At 41.5% G+C, this 17,436-nt stretch overlaps 1 protein-coding gene across 12 annotated transcripts in view; it reads right to left on the bottom strand.

The window, feature by feature from the left end:
* Positions 1–17,436, bottom strand: part of CSMD1 (CUB and Sushi multiple domains 1) — a 1,616,238-nt gene that overhangs the window by 1,053,509 nt on the left and 545,293 nt on the right. Inside the window, exon 1 of one of the 12 annotated variants that reach the window (XM_039529056.1) lies at positions 16,189–16,278. The exons of the other annotated variants lie outside the window; for them this stretch is intronic. The gene's annotated coding sequence lies outside the window, so the exon portion shown is untranslated. Of the gene's footprint in view, positions 1–16,188; positions 16,279–17,436 lie in introns of those variants that run through there. 12 annotated transcript variants of the gene reach the window in all.

Raw genomic sequence — 17,436 nt, 5'->3', positions numbered from 1 at the left:
GTAGAGAGGAACAATTACTTCTCATGTCTTGCTTACAACACTCCTGCTAATATATCTCAGACTGATGGGTTTGGATTTTTTGTTTTTTTTTCAACGGCGTTACACTGTTGACTCCTATTTAGCTTGTGATCCACTAAGACCCCCAGATTCCTTTGTGCAGTACTTGTTCCTAGGCAGTAATTTCCTGTTTTGTATGTGTACAGCTGATTGTTCCTTCCAAAGTGGAGTATTTTAAATTTGTCCTTTATTGAATTTCTTCCTATTTACTTCAGACCATTTCTCAAGCACTTGCAATCCCTCCCAGCTTGATATACTCCACAAACTTCATCAGTGATTTAGATAATGGCATAGAGTACACGTATGAAGATATCGAACAGAGCTGGACCCAGAACTGATCCCTATGGGACCCCACTCAATATGCCCTTCAAGCTGGATCTGAACCACTGATGGTTATTCTCTGGGAACAGTTTGACAATCAGTTATGCACCCACATTTTAGTCTCTCCATCAAGGTTGTATTTCCCTAGTTTGCTTATGAGGAGGTCATGCAAGGCAGTACCAAAAGCCTTACTAAAGTCAAGATATACTACACCTACCACTTCCCTCCATCCACAAGGCTTGTTACTCTGTCAAAGAAAGCTATTAGGTCAGTTTGATGTGATTTGTTCTTGACAAATTCATGCTGACTGTTACTTATCACCTTATCTTCTAGGTGGTTGCAAACTGATTGCTTAATTATTTCCTCCATTATCTTTCTGGGTACTGAAGTTAAGCTGATGATCTGTAATTCTCTGGGTTGTTCTTATTCCCCGTTTTATAGATGGGAAAATATAGTGCCATTTTCCAGTCCTCTGGAATCTCCCCTGTCTTCTATGACTTTGAGATAATCTCTAATGGCTCAGGAGCTTCAGTCACCAACTTGCGTATCTCAAGATGTATTTCATCGGGCCCTGGTGATTTGAAGATATCTAAGTAATTTTTAGCTTGTTCTTTCCCTAATTAGGCCTCAGATTCTACCTCGTTTTCACTGTCATTCACTATATTAGACGTCCAATTGCTACTAACCTTTTTGGTGAAAAACGAAACCAAAAAAAAAATAGGTTTTGTGATGTTTGTTTAGATTGCACTTATTTATGGTGAAAAATTTAAGGAAATTCATATTTAATTATATGTAGAAAAATGTAACACTAAAAGTGATGTATTTCTCATAAATAAAAGATGAGGTCATTTTACAAGCTTAGAGTAATTGGCTGTGAATATAAACATTATAATGCATTATCACTCAGACTGATTTGTAAATTGGGTAATAAACACATTATACATTAACAAGTAATTTAATAGCTTTCCAAGTTAAGAGCGTTATATTTACAAATATAATGATTTTTAGCAATGACTTTTGTTAGAAAATGGTTTGGGAAAACCAGAGCTGTCTTTGATCATGCAAGATGGAACAGGTCAAACTTGCAGCAGTCCCTTTGTTTATTTCTCAGGACTTTTATTACATGGCTTGGAAGCAAGATCCTATCTGTTATTTTTCAAACGCAATTCTTAATACACAGAGTACTATAATGGTTGAAAAAAAGTGGGCCTATGTAGTCTACAGAAGAGAACACTCTGAGTTGGACTTGATAACAGTTTTGAAATATGTAAGTTTACTGTAAATAGGACTGATCAATTGTTCTCCAAGTCCAAGGGTGCGACAAGAGGAAATCAGCTCCGTTTGCAGCAAGAGAGATTTAGGTTAGATATTGAGAAAAACTTTCTACTATAAGGATAGTTAAACACTGGATTAGTTTACCAAGGGAGATTGTTGAATCCCTGTCATTGAAGGTTTATAAGAACAGGTTACACAGACACCTGTCAGCGATGATCTAGCTGTACTTGGTCCTGCCTCAACACAGGGCGCTGGAATAGATAACCTCTTGAGGTCCCTTCCAGTGCTACATTTCTATGACTCCATAATCTGTTGCAGTTTCAACAACATATATCAGTTTCTGTAGTACTGTTCGTAAAACTCAGTTTCTAGCACAGTTTTAAAGAATTGGTGTGCTATCTAAAAAGTACATTAATCATAGGTATCTTGTATTCTGGCAAACTGCATTCTCAAGTAATACTGTATCACAGCCAGTCTAAGGGTTATTTACAGACCTGGCAGATATATAATGGCTGGCACTGGCTAACACCTGAAAAAATCATACTGCACCAACTCCACCTGCTCTCCATGTACAAAAGCCATTCTAAGGTATGACTTATGTCAGACTAAGGGGTTTTCCTAACTCTGCATCTGTGAAGAACTACTAGAAATAATGGGGCCTGATTCCTTGAGGATGGAGTATATTTTGCAAAAACCTCTTGAAAATAGTATAAGATGAGTGATCTGAGAATGACAGGCAAGCTCAATAAAATATGTAATAGTTCACAAGATGCCACTGCTTGTCAAGATGAAGCATTGGATTACATTATTTATGTCCTTTTCTAAAAATGTCATCAAAGTAAATTTAAGTAGCTGCACAGGTCCAGCAACACAATTTTTGCTGTTTCGAGGTGTGCACATAAAATGTATTAGGCCTCTGAAGCTTCATAAAAAAATATGTAACACAGTGGTACTTTTGATTATCTAAATTCCAGCTGATCAAAGCTATCATATGCAAAGGTCAGAGATCTACCTTAAGATTTGACTTCAGGGAGGTGGGATATAAACTCCTCAATAAAAGGTCATTCACCTGCTGTGTTAATAAGGTCTACAGAAGAAATGCTGTTTCCTATACAATTTACCAACTGTGCAGCCACTCACATGTAGAGCTTATAAACCCTGCAGGCCTCTGGATCCTCATTTGTGAAAGCCCTTAATTATCTGAAGTTATTTAGTATCCACTCTGACACTGAGGACAGTCAAGGTAGTACTGCATTGAAGATAAAGGCTTTCAGAAACTGAGCTGACCTATTATTGTTCTTGAGAAACTTTTCCTATGTTTGACTTACTGCAGAGAACTATGTTTCTTTTAGATTAAAGTCAATAGATAGAGCCTATGTGTTTAAAGCACCAGAATAATACTGGTGTTTAATAAGCAGATATATAGTTAAATTTGATGGCCCAGGTATAGCCCAAGAAGTTCTACAGTCCCATCTCCTGGGACCATCTTCAGTTTTAGGATCAAGGCATTGACCAGGAAGACTACAGGCCTCAGTTCAGATCAAAATGGGTCATGGCATGCTGGGACCTGTTGTCTCTAGAAACCATATTGCCATGTGAAGAAAGCTGCACTTTGTTCCATTTTTGTGCACTGCAAAAGCTCCTATCAAGTTGTCATTGTGACGCCTGCATGGACAAAGTTTGGGCTCTCCCAGTTGTAAACATTAGCTATCACTTTAATTATGCTCACAGAAAAGTCATTCAGTAAAACTATGTAAATACATATGGTAACAATTCAGTGATTTAATTAGGATGTCATATCAATTGTTTAACCCAACCTTTTAAATCATTAGATGCAAGTTATATTAAAACCCTTTCCAAGGAAAAAGTGAAAAATACAGTGTTAAAATAGAGCATTAGTACTAATTAATGTACAGTGACAAAAGGCTACACCACATAAGGTCTGCAAAAATTTAGCTGAGGACTGGCAGCGTTTTCATACAATCAATGAAATTTCGTTAAACACATTCATTTGCAAACTAGGTCCCTGATGGCCTGTATCAGACTGTTTACATTTTGACTTTTTGATACTCTCTCTGAAGCTTAAGAGAACTAAACTCCAAGTATATGCACTATGTAAACCACTACAAACATGAACTAACAGAATCTTAAACGTGTTAGTTTGTTCCCTGCTTGGAGATGAACTATGTGCTTTCGTTGTTTAGGATTTTCTTACATTTAAAAATCTGTGTGCATTGTTTCTGAAGATTGCCTTTAAATCTTTTACTAGACCCACTTAGTTTCCTTACCAGTTACTTGAGAATACTGGTCACATATTCACCATAACACAGGAAGAATCACAAACAAACGCCAACACAGATTATATATATCATGGCTTCTTGTAATGAACACAGTCAACTGCTAAAAGAACAGGAGTACTTGTGGTACCTTAGAGAATAACAAATTTATTTGTGCATAAGCTTTCATGGGCTACAACCCACTTCATCGGATGCATGTAGTGGAAAGTACAGTAGGAAGATATATATATACACACTGAGAACATGAAACAATGGGTGTTACCATACACACACTAATGAGAGTGATCAGTTAAGGTGAGCTATTATCAGCAGGAGAGAAAAAGAACTGTTTGTAGTGGTAATGAAAATGACCCATTTCCAGCAATTGACAAGGAGATGTAAGGAATGAGGTGCGGGGGGGGAGAATAAGCATGGGGAAATTTTTACTTTGTGTAATGGCCCATCCACTCCCAGTCTTTATTCAAGCCTAATCTGATGGTGTCCAATTCGCAAATTAATTCCAATTCAGCAGTTTCTCGTTGGAGTCTGTTTTTGAATTTTTTTGTTGTAATATTGTGACTTTTAGGACTGTAATCGAGTGGCCAGGGAGACTGAAGTGTTGTCCAACTGGTTTTTGAATGTTATAATTCTTGACGTCTGATTTGTGTCCATTTATTCTTTTACGTAGAGACTGTCCAGTTTGGCCAATGTACATGGCAGAGGGGCATTGCTGGCACATGATGGCATATATCACATTGGTAGATGTGCAGGTGAATGAGCCCCTGATGGCATGGCTGATGTGATTAGGTCCTATGATGGTATGCCCTGAATAGATATGTGGGCAGAGCTGGCAACAGGCTTTGTTGCAAGGATAGGTTCCTGGGTTATCTATATATGTTCTTCTACTGCTTTCATCACTGTAATATCTGAGCACCTTCCATTTGTGCATTAAGCAATGTGATTCCACATCTGTCATGTGTTGTTTGTTCACTCAACCTTTCCTCAGGGGTAGAAGTGAGTTAGTGGAGTGTCTGGTTTTGATAACATTTTAGGGGTTTGTTTTGTTTTGTTTTTACATATTGCTATGTTTTTATGTTAGAAAAGGCAATAGTCAAAGAAATATACCTTTCACTTGGAAAGGAAGACAGCAAATTTTGAGATAGACCAAGCATCATTAACTTTAAATGGGAATTGGACATCTAAATGCATTAAAGGGACTTTGAAAAGCTACAAAACCAACTGCTTGACTGCTGCTGAACATATCAGATATATACTGAATCTGACAATGATTTCAGTGGCATGTGGTGTAACATATCCGGCTATGCAGATGTCATGACCTTCAGCTACATTATGTTCATGAAGCACTGGGGAAAGAGTCCAGAAGGCTCCAAAAACGGAGACTTCTACCTCCACATAGGAGCACCTAGGTTTTATCATCTGTAAGCTGGCCAGCAGTGACATATGTTGCAGTCAGTACATCTCATCAACAACACAGAAGGTGGACCAGCAACAAATTGTGAAGGAAAATATGGTGGGCGTACAACTTTGGCCAGGCTTTTAGGCCTAAACTTTGGTTAAACTCATTTCTAGGCTGTGTTGAACTTTGGTTCTGCTTGTCTCTGTGTATAAGGGGCAGAGAGGAGGGGGACAGAGTGATGAAAGAGTGATGGAAAGTTGCTTCTGTATGTCAAGGCGTAAAAGGGGTCACAGTGTAAAGTTCCCAAAATGGAACAATGGCTTTGTGTGTATAAAGGGCATGAGGGGGCAGAGTGAAAAAGTCCCCTAGTAGCATAATTTGCAATAGCCAGGCTTATGAAATATATAACCACAACAGTTGTGTTAGAAATGTCGCTGACCACAAAAGAACAGACAGTGAATAACAAGAGGGGCCTAAAGCGGGAGACGCTTGTTGTTGCTTTTGACCTATATTAATTTTGCAATGTATTCCAAGGTAATTAATATGAAATAGGTGTAATTTGTCTGTGGTTTTAACCTTTATAAGCTAGTTACAGTTTAAGGAGGGCAGAGCAGCTTGCCACCTTGCATGGGGCTATGCTGACTCTCCTTGCATATATGTTCTCATAAATAAAGGAGCCTTAGGCGTTTTCTGATTCAAACACAATGAGTGGTTAATTTTCCACAATAAAGTCAACAAACATGGTCATACCTATTGAAGGAAGGAAGGTGCAGGGGCCTGGGGCCTGGGAAGTTGTGACGGGAAGCGGAGTTGGTGCAGGGCTGATATCCCACCACTTTCTCCCCTCTACTTAATTATTAGAGCACAACCATTGTCTGCTTTTTCTCCTCAGTGATTTCTGTAGCTCCATGAGGATTTATTTTATATCTCCTCCTCTGCCTCTGTTACTATAAAGATAACATTAAGGAAGCTTTACTGAACTTAAGCTGCTGAACAAGCAGTCCTGTCTCATTTGTGCTGTGTAATAGCATGGCACACACTGTTACCCTGGAATTTGACATTCCTGCATGTACCCCAAAGCTTGACAGTACTGCAGTCGGCCATTTTGTAGGTTCAGTCACTGCCAGCTGAAAATCAAATATCACATAGCTTGGCATGAACTTCGGCCTTTGTGAGACAAGACCGAACAGCTGCATAATTGCAGTTTAATTAGAATGGGATGATCGGACAGAATAGCAACTTTGGTTTTAGGTTCCCTATACCACATTGTTGTTTTGGTTAGAAATGTTTTGAGATAATGAGTAGTTTGTTGAAATTAGGAGAATTAGTGACCCAATAGAGCTTATTAAGCTGACCCACTAGGAGTCACTACAGGTTGCGGCAGGGAGGGACTGGATGGTGCTCCCTCCCCACCCACTGTGGGGGCTGGTCCAGCCACGCCACGCCCCTCCCAACATTCCTCCGTGCCTTCCACACTTTGGGGGACTCTGGGTTATGTGTTTTGCTAGAGTTAGCTATAAAAAGTTTAGGTAAAAGTAAAATACCTTGAAACAATCCAGGGGAGCTTTTCTTAGGGTAGGGAGTTTAAATCTCAGCTCCTTATCAGCTCGATGGAAAGAGGGCCCTCTGGAAGTCCACCTGGTGATCGTTCGAAACCATCTCAGGACTATGGGTAACTATACCTGGGATGTCCTAAACCTACTGTGTATGAGTGTTCTTAATATGTAATAAATAGTAGTTTTAAATGATTGGTACAAGCAAGCATGCTTTTATTTATCAGCCAGAAAAACTGTTTTCCCATTGATTTATTCCTGACACCACCTGGAGAGAAACAGTAAGTTACCACTTCTTTAGGGTTCTGAAAACCCCCGATAACACCACCTCTCATGTGCACCCATGTGTGTCTATGGTCTTTAAATACTCCCAGCTCTGGTATCAGGCTGTAGCCCAGGACCTCCTCTCTGGATGCAATGGTTTTACCTTCGTGGTGTACTATAGCCCCAGCTCTTTAGCTGGGCCACTACGCGTTCCAATTCCCTTCTGGAGGTTTATCATTGTCCAGTTGTAGGCCAGTTCCCCAGTGGCCTACTGCGGGCCAGGGAGACATGGGCCCACCCACTACTCCATGTCCCAGCACAGGGACCATAAGAATAGCAACCACATTCCACCATGTCCTTTTAACTACACCGCTTTCAGTTCCCTGGGACACTACTCCTCAGCTCCAGCCTTCTCTAAAGCTTCACCCTTGCCTCAGTGGTCACCTCAGTTCAGGCCCAGCAGCCATCTAGGAGCTCTTCTTTCTGTCCCAGTCCCTGCCTGTGCTGAGCTGTCCATGATGCTACAGTTCCATTTGGCTAGCCAGGAGCACTGCTTGCACTCTTCCAACTCCAGCAAGGAACTGAGTGTCTCTGGCTCTGCAGCTCCTTTTATATGGCCCTCTTGGGCCCCGGCTGGCTGCTGCCTGCAGCCTCTCTGATTGGCTGCATCACCTGCAACCACAATAGGCTGCTTTGAGGAATCCTCTACTGGTCCTTTTCTTGGAAAGGGGTTGCAGGACACCGAAGCCTCCATCAAGGGGCCTCTGGGCCTAGTCCACCTTGCCACTTGTTGTCTCATGAGCCCTCTGTTCCTGCCTCCTGTGTTCTTCATAATACCACAGACTTAATTTGAGCAGAAGAGCTGGGAGACATCACAAAGAGGGAGAGTCAGCCAGATCACTTGAACAGCACCTTTGGAAATGCACCATTAGGAAAAAGTGCAGGAGCTTCTTGGAGAAAGTCAGGGGCACAGGAGATTGCACAGATAAAATACATATATTTAATGGATCTGATGAAGATCTCATGACATTTTTGCCAAATGGCTGAAATGTATCATACTAACATTTAGTCTCATAGCTAAATACCCTGAGAAGCGTGCATGGCCCAAGTGTACATAAAACAATGTTAGGAGAAGTAGAGAAAGCCAGAGGAAGACAATGATAAGACAGAGGCAATTTCCACTTCACTCACTCTTCTCAACACCACAATATTTGTATAAAAATCAAATACCATGTTAGCAAAAAAGAATAAAGACTGAAACCATTTTCAAAGATGTTGATATAAGGGGTCTTCACCCTCTATGTGCTGCAGAGCCTAGCTCTGTCATGGGTCCTAGTTCACATCAGGACACCGCATGGGCAGCTGGACCAGGAGATCTGTCATTACACAGAATCATCAATTACTCCCTGGTATAACTGGGGTGCAGAAGGCACTATGGAAGTTTTACGGATGCAGTAAAGGGAACAGCAACCTGGAGAAGGATATATTCCACTCTATCCTGCTGAACAAACCAGGCTTGTCACAGAGGACAGGAATTACCTCAATAGCTACAATGGTTATGAACCTAAAGAGAAACAGAAAATGTATTCCAATGCCATTGTAAGCACTGCTTTCTAAAGTGACCTAAGATCTTCTTTCTGCCATAGGCCCAATCCCGAAATAAGGAACCCCCATAGGCACTAACCCATGTAAGTAATGCTAATCTCCCGGGCTGAACAGACACAAAGGCTGTTTCTGACTCAGCTATTCATCTTGTAGCAGATGCATATAGTTATTAGAGATGGGCAAAAAAAGTTTCATGAAAAAATGCAGTCATTTCCCATCCAAAAGGCAACGTTTTCACGTCTTCACATTTTTTCATCAATATAATCATCATTTTAAAAGTTACAGTGGGAAAAGGAAAACTGAAAAAAAAAGTGTGTTGGGGCACAGAGGAAATGGACACCATTAATTCTATCATATTCAGTGGCAAACAGGATAGAAGTATAAAGCAAAGAAAGGGATAGAGGGTAAAAACAAAACAAACAAAAAACGCAGAACATCAAAGCCACCAGAGAGCATTGTGCTTGAATGTGAGGAAATAGAAATAAACTTCTTTGGCTATCCCTCGATGAGAGGATGATGTCTCTCTGTCAAAGGGCTTCATTGGTGAGTTTTTAATGGCTGAGGAGCCCAATTCTTGCTCTGCAGATTTTCCCACAGAAATGACAGGTGTAATCTTGGAGGAGACGTTGTTCTCTGGAGTGTTGTGCCCTTTCTTTCCTCCTTTGTCCCTTTTCTGTCTCATGAGCACGTCTGTTCTCAAAGTGAGCTGTGGCTTGGTGTATGGTGTGGAGCCACTGTGTTCTGTTCCATGCCAAGTCCTCCCAGTTTGTTGGGTTGATGCCTCCCTTTTTAAGATGTACTTGCAGTACATCTTTGAAATTACCTGTGCTTCTATACTGCTGATGTTGGTCACAAAGAGAATGCTGATGTTAGTGTGCTGGTCTCCCCAGCTGATCCTGAGAATCCTCCTGAGGCAGAACTGCTGGAACCACTCCAGCTGCTTGAAATGTCATTTGTAGGTTACTCAGGTCTCACACTCATAGGGAAGGGGGGATGACAACTGCTTTGTAAACCAAGATCTTGGTGCCTGTTTGTAGATCCTTATAATTGAAGATGCACTTGAGTTGTCTTCCAAAAGATGTGCTGGCACAGCGGATCCTGTATTCAATTCAATGGAAGCCTTTTTATTGATCATTTGTATTATCATAGATCCTAGGACCCTTCTTTTTAATAAAAAGAGACATAAGAATTCAAAGAATACAGAAAAAGTGATGAGGTTATTCCCTGCAGTACTGGCAGTGTCTGTAAAGATCTCTGTGACACTATGGGCACAAATATGACTTCTTGCAGAAAAATATGCCAGACAAAAATCACATTAAAACACCACCAACCTGAGAAGCACAGAGCTCCCGGCTGATTACCCCATTGGGGCAGGACTTAGGTTTGCAAAGGAAAAAGGGTCATCCAGTGTTCCCTGTATGTTTTCCATCCATGTGTGAAATGAATTTTGTTAGGTGCACCATATCGAGGTAATGTGCAGATGTGTGCCACCAGGAGAAACAAAAAACCCAGATATAATATATATATTTTTTAAAAGTTACCATAGGGATAATTACTCCAGCCAGGAGAGGTTAGGCATTTTAGAACTCACTAAACAATGAACAAAGAATTAAATTTAAGTGCAAGAGATAAATTACAATTATGAAATACATAGATCAGTCAAAAAACTAAAATGACACACTTTGAAAGAAGTATCAAGTAACAACAACGACAACAATAATAATAATAATAATACAAGTGTGTGTTGGTAGTTGAGTGGGTGTGTGAGAGAGACAGAGACAGACACATGCTGCCCCTTTAAGTACACTTCCCTTTTAAGCAGGACCGGTGCAAGGATGTTTCGCACCCTAGGCGAAACTTCCACCTTGCGCCCTCCCCCCCACCGTGCTCCCACCCTGAGGTCCCACTCCCATGGCAGCTCCCCACCCTTCTCCCTGAGGCACCCCCCTGCCCCAGCTCACCCCTGCTCCGCCTCCACCCCGAGCACGCTGTCGCTACTTCACTTCTCCCACCTCCCAGGCTTGCAGCGCCTAAGCTGATTGGTGCCGCAAGCCTGGGAGGCGGGAGAAATGAAGCAGCCATGGCATGCTCAGGGAGGAGGCAAGGCAGGGGTGAGCTGGGGCGGGGAGTTCCCCTGCGTGCTGCCCCTCCTTACTTGCTTCAGGCGGCCCTCCCTGCGCTCCTCTGCCCCAGCTCCCTCTGTCTAAATGCCGGCGGCAACCAGGGCAGCCGAAGATCCGTCCGCCACGGTCGCTGCTGAAGAAAATGGCGCCCCCCAAATCCTAGTGCACTCAGCAGTCTGAAGCCTGTTTATTCAGACACAGCAACAGCTGCCAGCAAGCTCCCTCCATCCTGAGTTCTGTCCTGAGCTCTGTCATGTCCCCCTCCCCCCACTCTGTGGAGATGGGGTACAGGAGTGGTGGGAGGGGGACACTCTGACATCTGTGTTCTTCCCCCCATCCCTGCTCTGCACAGCAAGCAGGAGGCACCTGGGAGCAGATGGCTAGGGGCTCCAAGGCAGAGAGCAGGAGTAGCATGGAAGTGTATGTAACTAAAAGATCCAATTTCAAGCTCCAGTTCAGAAAAGCACCCCCACTCAGGGCAGCACTTAAGCACATACTAAATTTTTAGCAAGTGTTTAAGTCCTACAGAAGTCAATACTGAAGTGCTGACCTGCATAGAGATGGACTTAAGAACATACTCAGGTGATTTCCTGAATTGAGGCCTTAAGGAAATACTGCAGATAGTTGGCGAAAAATGACTTTCAATGGTCAGCTGTGAGAATTTACCCTGCAAACTGATTCTAAGAAGTACTGGCATCCAATCAGGGAGAAGATACCTGCCATGTAATTTGCATGCCTAACAACAACTTGAATTTGTACTCTAAAACACTCAACAAATTACAGACTAAAGTATTTGGTAAATAATTCCAAGCAGTGACTCAGCTGAGAAAATTCATGGTCTTTTCACTGCCAATTTGTGAAAAGAAAAGACATTATTTTTCAATAAAATATCCATATTTTTCCTTTCTTCTTCATATACAGGATATTTTGTAAAGGGTGAGAGAATCCAAGGAGCAGTGATGTCAGTTTACCACAGCAAATGTGTAAGGGTGTGGATAGACACTGTGTCCCCTTCCAGCTCCGTGAAGGACTGCAGGTGTTCCCCCACCTTAATTTCCCCTGGCTGGGCAGCAAACAGTTTGCTTTAACAGCCTAGGGCAAAGAGTAGACAACACACATCAAGAAAATAGTATGTCCCTGTTTTAATAAGGCTTCTGCACAGGCGCAACTATAAAAACAATTCAAAACATCCTTGCTCTTGACCCTGGTTCAGAGCTCCCAAACTTAAAGTGCATAACACCAAGTCTCAGTCTGGTAGGGCTGGTCTCCTGGAATCTGAGAGAAACAGCCACCACTGCAGCCTGCAGAGCTTCTACATCTAAGCCTCCTTGTTCAGTTTCCTCTTCCTGCTTATACAACCCCGCCTCCAGGAGAGGACAGGGTCCCCTTGATTAAATCCCAGGTTGTCCCAGCTGTAGGCTCCAGCCTGTCCTGTAAAGGGGTAGTACACACCTTCACAGTGTCTATTACATAACAACCTACAGTTACATTTGTTAGGCTCCAATGTTATTCAGTCAAACATGACATTAAATATCACAACTGTTTTGACAGGTATTGATTTCTTTTCTAAGGTTTACCTTCAGTTTGGCTCTGACTTCTATAATATAGATATGTTGCAGGTTTTTGAGTGACTTAACTGTGAAAACATATTGCTTTAAATAATTAAGGGTTATAGTACAGAATGCCACAACACTATTTGTTCAGCTTGAACTGCCTTTAAACTTCACTATTACTAATTTTTTTAAAATTTTCAGTTTTATCAAGTGACCTTCTATATTTGGACTAAAAATATGCCTATATACAAACTTTCTTATATACTCTGACAGTCAATTGCAACTTTACAATTTGCTGTAAGTGGCAGTGAGTAGCTACTCACCTCCTGGCGCAGACCAGAAAACTGTGACTCAGAGTCAGAACTCCTTCCATGCTTCCCTCTGGCTCTAAGCAAAGTAATTTACTATCTCCCTTTTTCATGGAGCAGCTCACATGCCATATTGGGCACCCAAGTCAGCTATGCTGGCTAGTGATGAGGGGAAGGAGGTGCAGCATGGCAATTCCTATTCCCTTCTCTGTCCTCTTGCTCAGAGTGGGCAGCAGTGAGTGAACAGTAGGCTGACCAGATGTCCCGATTTTATAGGGACAATCACGATTTTTGGGTCTTTTTCTTACAGAGGCTCCTATTACCCCTCACCCCCGTCCCAATTTTTCACATTTGCTGTCTCGTCACCCTAGTGAGTAGTCTCTGCTCACTTCTCCATGGCCAGAATGACAATCTGAGCAAACTTGAGTGGTGGCATGAACTAGAATGGAGGCAACTTACTTCTCCTTCCTTTCATGGCTGAGTAAGAGTGAAGCTAATCTAATCTTAAATAATTTACAATTTAATATTTGAAATGTTATCTTAATATACAAGAAGGGTGGTTGAAAGTAAGCAGTAAGCTGTCTCGTTAAAATAGGTTTACCAAGGTATTAAAAGATATAGATATAAATTACAGTACATAAGATCACTATGTCTGTATAGAGCTGGGGTAGGTAACCTATGGCACGGGTGCCGAAGGCGGCACACAAGCTGATTTTCAGTGGCACTCACACTGCCTGGGTCCTGGCCACCATCCGGGGGGGGGGCTCTGCATTTTAATTTAATTTTAAATGAAGCTTCTTTAAACATTTTAAAAGCCGTATTTACTTTACATACAACAATAGTTTAGTTATATATTATAGACTTATAGAGAGAGATCTTCTAAAAATGTTAAAATGTATTACTGGCATGTGAAACCTTAAATTAGAGTGAATAAATGAAGATTTGGCACACCACTTCTGAAAGGTTGCCGATCCCTGGTATAGAGGCTTAATCAGCAAGGTCAAAGTATGAATTATAGTTAATATTGTAGATACCTGCACCAACAAAAGTAATACAAGTGCATTATAGTCCATCTGATTGAAGTTATATATGTGCACAATATTCTTAATATTTAGTATTATGTAGCCTGTTTATAGATGTAAGGGGGGATTATTACTTCCTGTTATTCCATTATGTAGACATATAGAATGAGTCAGAATCTAGCCATTAGTAATTTGCACAAGATCACACAATAATTTTGGCAGTGGCAAAATCACACAGTGGCCTCATTAGAGTGCACAGGGGGTCCTTGATAAAGCAGCACAGGGTCTCTGCACCTGCCCTGCATAAGCCAGGTGGGGCAGCTTGGGTGCTCAGCACTTTATGGATACATAATCCTTATAGGCCAAATTCTCATATCCTTCCTAATGTGCACTGGGCCTGATTCTCATTTACACTGATGCCACCTACAGTGCTCTGGGATTTCATGGCATCTTAAAGTGAATGTAGGAATGGTCTAAAGGTGCATTAATGTTAATGAAAATCAGGCCCATACAGCATTACCTTCCCTGTTGAAGTCAAATATATGACTTGTTAGTAAGATGCTATCAGTATGAGTAAAGGTGTCAGATTATGGCACTACATTGGCAGTAATCAAGCTCTTGTGTTTTCTCCTAAAGTTATATATTTTCAACAAAATCCATTTAGCCATTTTAGGAATACCCAACTTCTGGGTCCTCTCTGCGTGAATGGGGTTTGGAATATTGAGAGATGTCCAACAGGGACTAAACTGATTGTGGTTAAATGGTGATAATGGGATCAAAATAGCACAATTACAAAGTGGGGAATAACTAGCTAGCTCAGGGATCGGCAACCTTGGGCGTAATTAAACATTGCTAGTAAACTACATGGTAACTGATGAAATATGATGAATTTAACAGCAATGTAACTCCTAATGGAGAAATAATTAAAAGATTTCATATGCACTGATGGTTTCATATATGCCCATGGATTCTGAATTAGCTAGGCCATTTCAGGAAAAAAAAATCGAAGAATATTGTAAATATCTTAATGAATATTGTATTCATTAAGATATTGTATTCATTAAGATATTAAGATATTGTAAATATTTAATATCTTAATGAAGGCATCTTCTCACTGCTTGCATCCGAAGAAGTGGGTATTCACCCACGAAAGCTCATGCTGCAAAACATCTGTTAGTCTATAAGGTGCCACAGGATTCTTTGCTGCTTCTCACTGTAAAGTAGCAGTTGCAAAGGGGAGTAGGATGTTTGGATATATTCACAGGATTAGAGTACAATCCATACAATTGCATAATGTAGTATAATAATCAGTATATTGTGTTTTCACCTTCAATATTGTATTCAGTATTGTTTACTTCATCTAAAATTGGCACGTGTGAAACAAAATAGGTCCAGAGAAGGGAAATGTTTGACCAGCATTTAGGGACACGTGGGTGCTTCTTTAATTTGAGTAAAATAAATAACTAGAAGAAGCAGGAGAAGGAAGAGAAGAGAGGATAAGAGCATACAAACAGCAGGAGGAAAAAAAAATTAGACAGGAAAAGAGAAGAAGGGAAATTAATCATGATAGAGGTATAATAAAATAATGAATGGGTTTGTGAAACCCCAGCCATTCCCATTTCCCCTAATCCTTATTATAAGAATGAGGAAATGCAATTAGAAGGCAACACTTTGACATTGTATATTTATATGGATAACAGGAACATTCAGAGTTGCAATTGTAAAAAAAAGAAAATAAAGTTTTTGAAAAAATATAAACTCTCATACTTCAGGGCACAAACCAACCTGTAAGTAATAGGATTAGGAAGAAACTTTCCTTCTGGGCATCTTATTCCATAATTAGCTACTGCTGTGTTTCTTGCATGTTTGAAATACCTGATAGTGGCCACTGTCAGAGACAGACATTTGACAAAATGCACTGTTGGTTTGATCCGCTATGCAATTTCTTATGTTCTTAACAAGATTTTTTTTAAAAATCAATACACTGCACAATCAACTTCAACTATGGTTTTAATTAAAGCAGAAAATTATGGAAGCAAATTATTTTGCAAGATTCAGAAAGGGATGAGATATTGATATGAGCAAGAATGACATTTACAGCTACAGTAGCTAGATTACAAAGCTACAAGGAATATTGTTCCTCAGGCTCCAGTGCATAAAGTACCTATGGAACAAAGGAAGGATTTCCCCATATTTTCCTGTATGATATGTTGAATAATAAACTACAGATTGAAAAAGGAGGACACAGGACACATAATATGTTGCCTGAGCCCATGATAACATACTAGATAGATCTATATGGTCTACTCTGTTAGGGCACCTTTTATACACATGCATTTCTGACACTGAAGAAAAGTTTGCTTCTTCCTAATACTGTATGTTGGAAAATTTATTCAAAAACTGTTCATCCTTACCTAAATGTTGCCGAAGTGAGTGCAACTTTAGTTTAACTGCATCATAACTTATTTGAATGATTATATTATTTAATCCTCAAATAGTGTGACTGTTTAAAAAATTAAAAGAGAGAAAACATTACTAAAGAGACAAAATATAAGTTTCTTGTTACAAATTATTGACATTTTCCTACATGTTGTATTTAAGGGAAGATATTACTTTCATAACTAAAGATAAATTTTAGTCATGGGTATTTTTAGTAAAAGTCATGGACAGGTCACGGGCTGTAAACAAAAATTCCTTGCCCGTGACTTTTACTATATTCCCCTAACTAAAACTTGGGGAGGGTGCAGCTTGGAGGGATGGCCCTAGGGGTGCCGCGGGTGTTGCAGGGGATGGCCCAGACAGGTGCTGTGGATGGTTGGGGAAGGGACAGGACCCGGGGGGCACGAGGGGTGCTGTAAGGGAGGGTTAGCGGGGCTGGGGAAGGCTCCCTAGCCAGCTCCGGAGATCCATGTGCTGCCTCTGCTCCATCCAAAGCCCCAGTTTTGCAGCTCTCATTGTCTGGGAACTGGAGCCAATGGGAGCTGCGGGGGACGTGCCTGTGGGCAGAGGCAGCACATGGAGCTAAGAGCTGAGGGAGAAGACTTCCTGTTGCCCTTCCATGGAGCCCCCCCAGGTAAGCACTGTCCTGCACCCCAACCCCAGCCCTGAATCTCCCCACACCCAAACTCCAGGGCGCGGGGGCAAGGCTGCCCCATCAGCAGCTGGTGTGACTGGCAAAGGTGGCCCCCAGGCCAGTCACACAAGCCGCTGCAGAAGTCACGGAAGCAGGGGTAAAAGTGAGACTTTACCGGCAGGGCTGCCGACACGGGGGCGGAGGGAGGGAGCAAAAGAGGCAACGATGTTAAAGGGGCAGCTGCCCCAGGGCCGTCGATTTAAAAGGGGCCGCTGCTACTGCAGCAGCGGCCAGAGCCTCAGGCCCTTTTAAATCACTGGCAGAGCCCCGGGTGGCACAGACCAGGCAGCGCGAATGGGCTGCCTGGGGGATGCTGACCCCCCAGTCTCACCCCTTCCACCAGAGGGCTTTTCCCACTCTGGGCTCCCGTACAAGTAAGAATTTTATATTACTTTCACCCCTGCATGGAGGTCATGGAAAGTCACAAAATCTGTGATTTCTGTGAACTCCAATGCAAACATTGAGCCTTAATCATGACTAATATGATCTCACAATTAAACCGACAAATTACACATTCAAGTCTAGATAT

Source organism: Mauremys reevesii, linkage group 3 (assembly GCF_016161935.1).
Source record: "Mauremys reevesii isolate NIE-2019 linkage group 3, ASM1616193v1, whole genome shotgun sequence".
NCBI classification, from domain to species: domain Eukaryota; kingdom Metazoa; phylum Chordata; order Testudines; family Geoemydidae; genus Mauremys; species Mauremys reevesii.
Note: the sequence above shows the minus strand (reverse complement) of the source record. Positions and strands in the feature narration are given on the sequence as shown.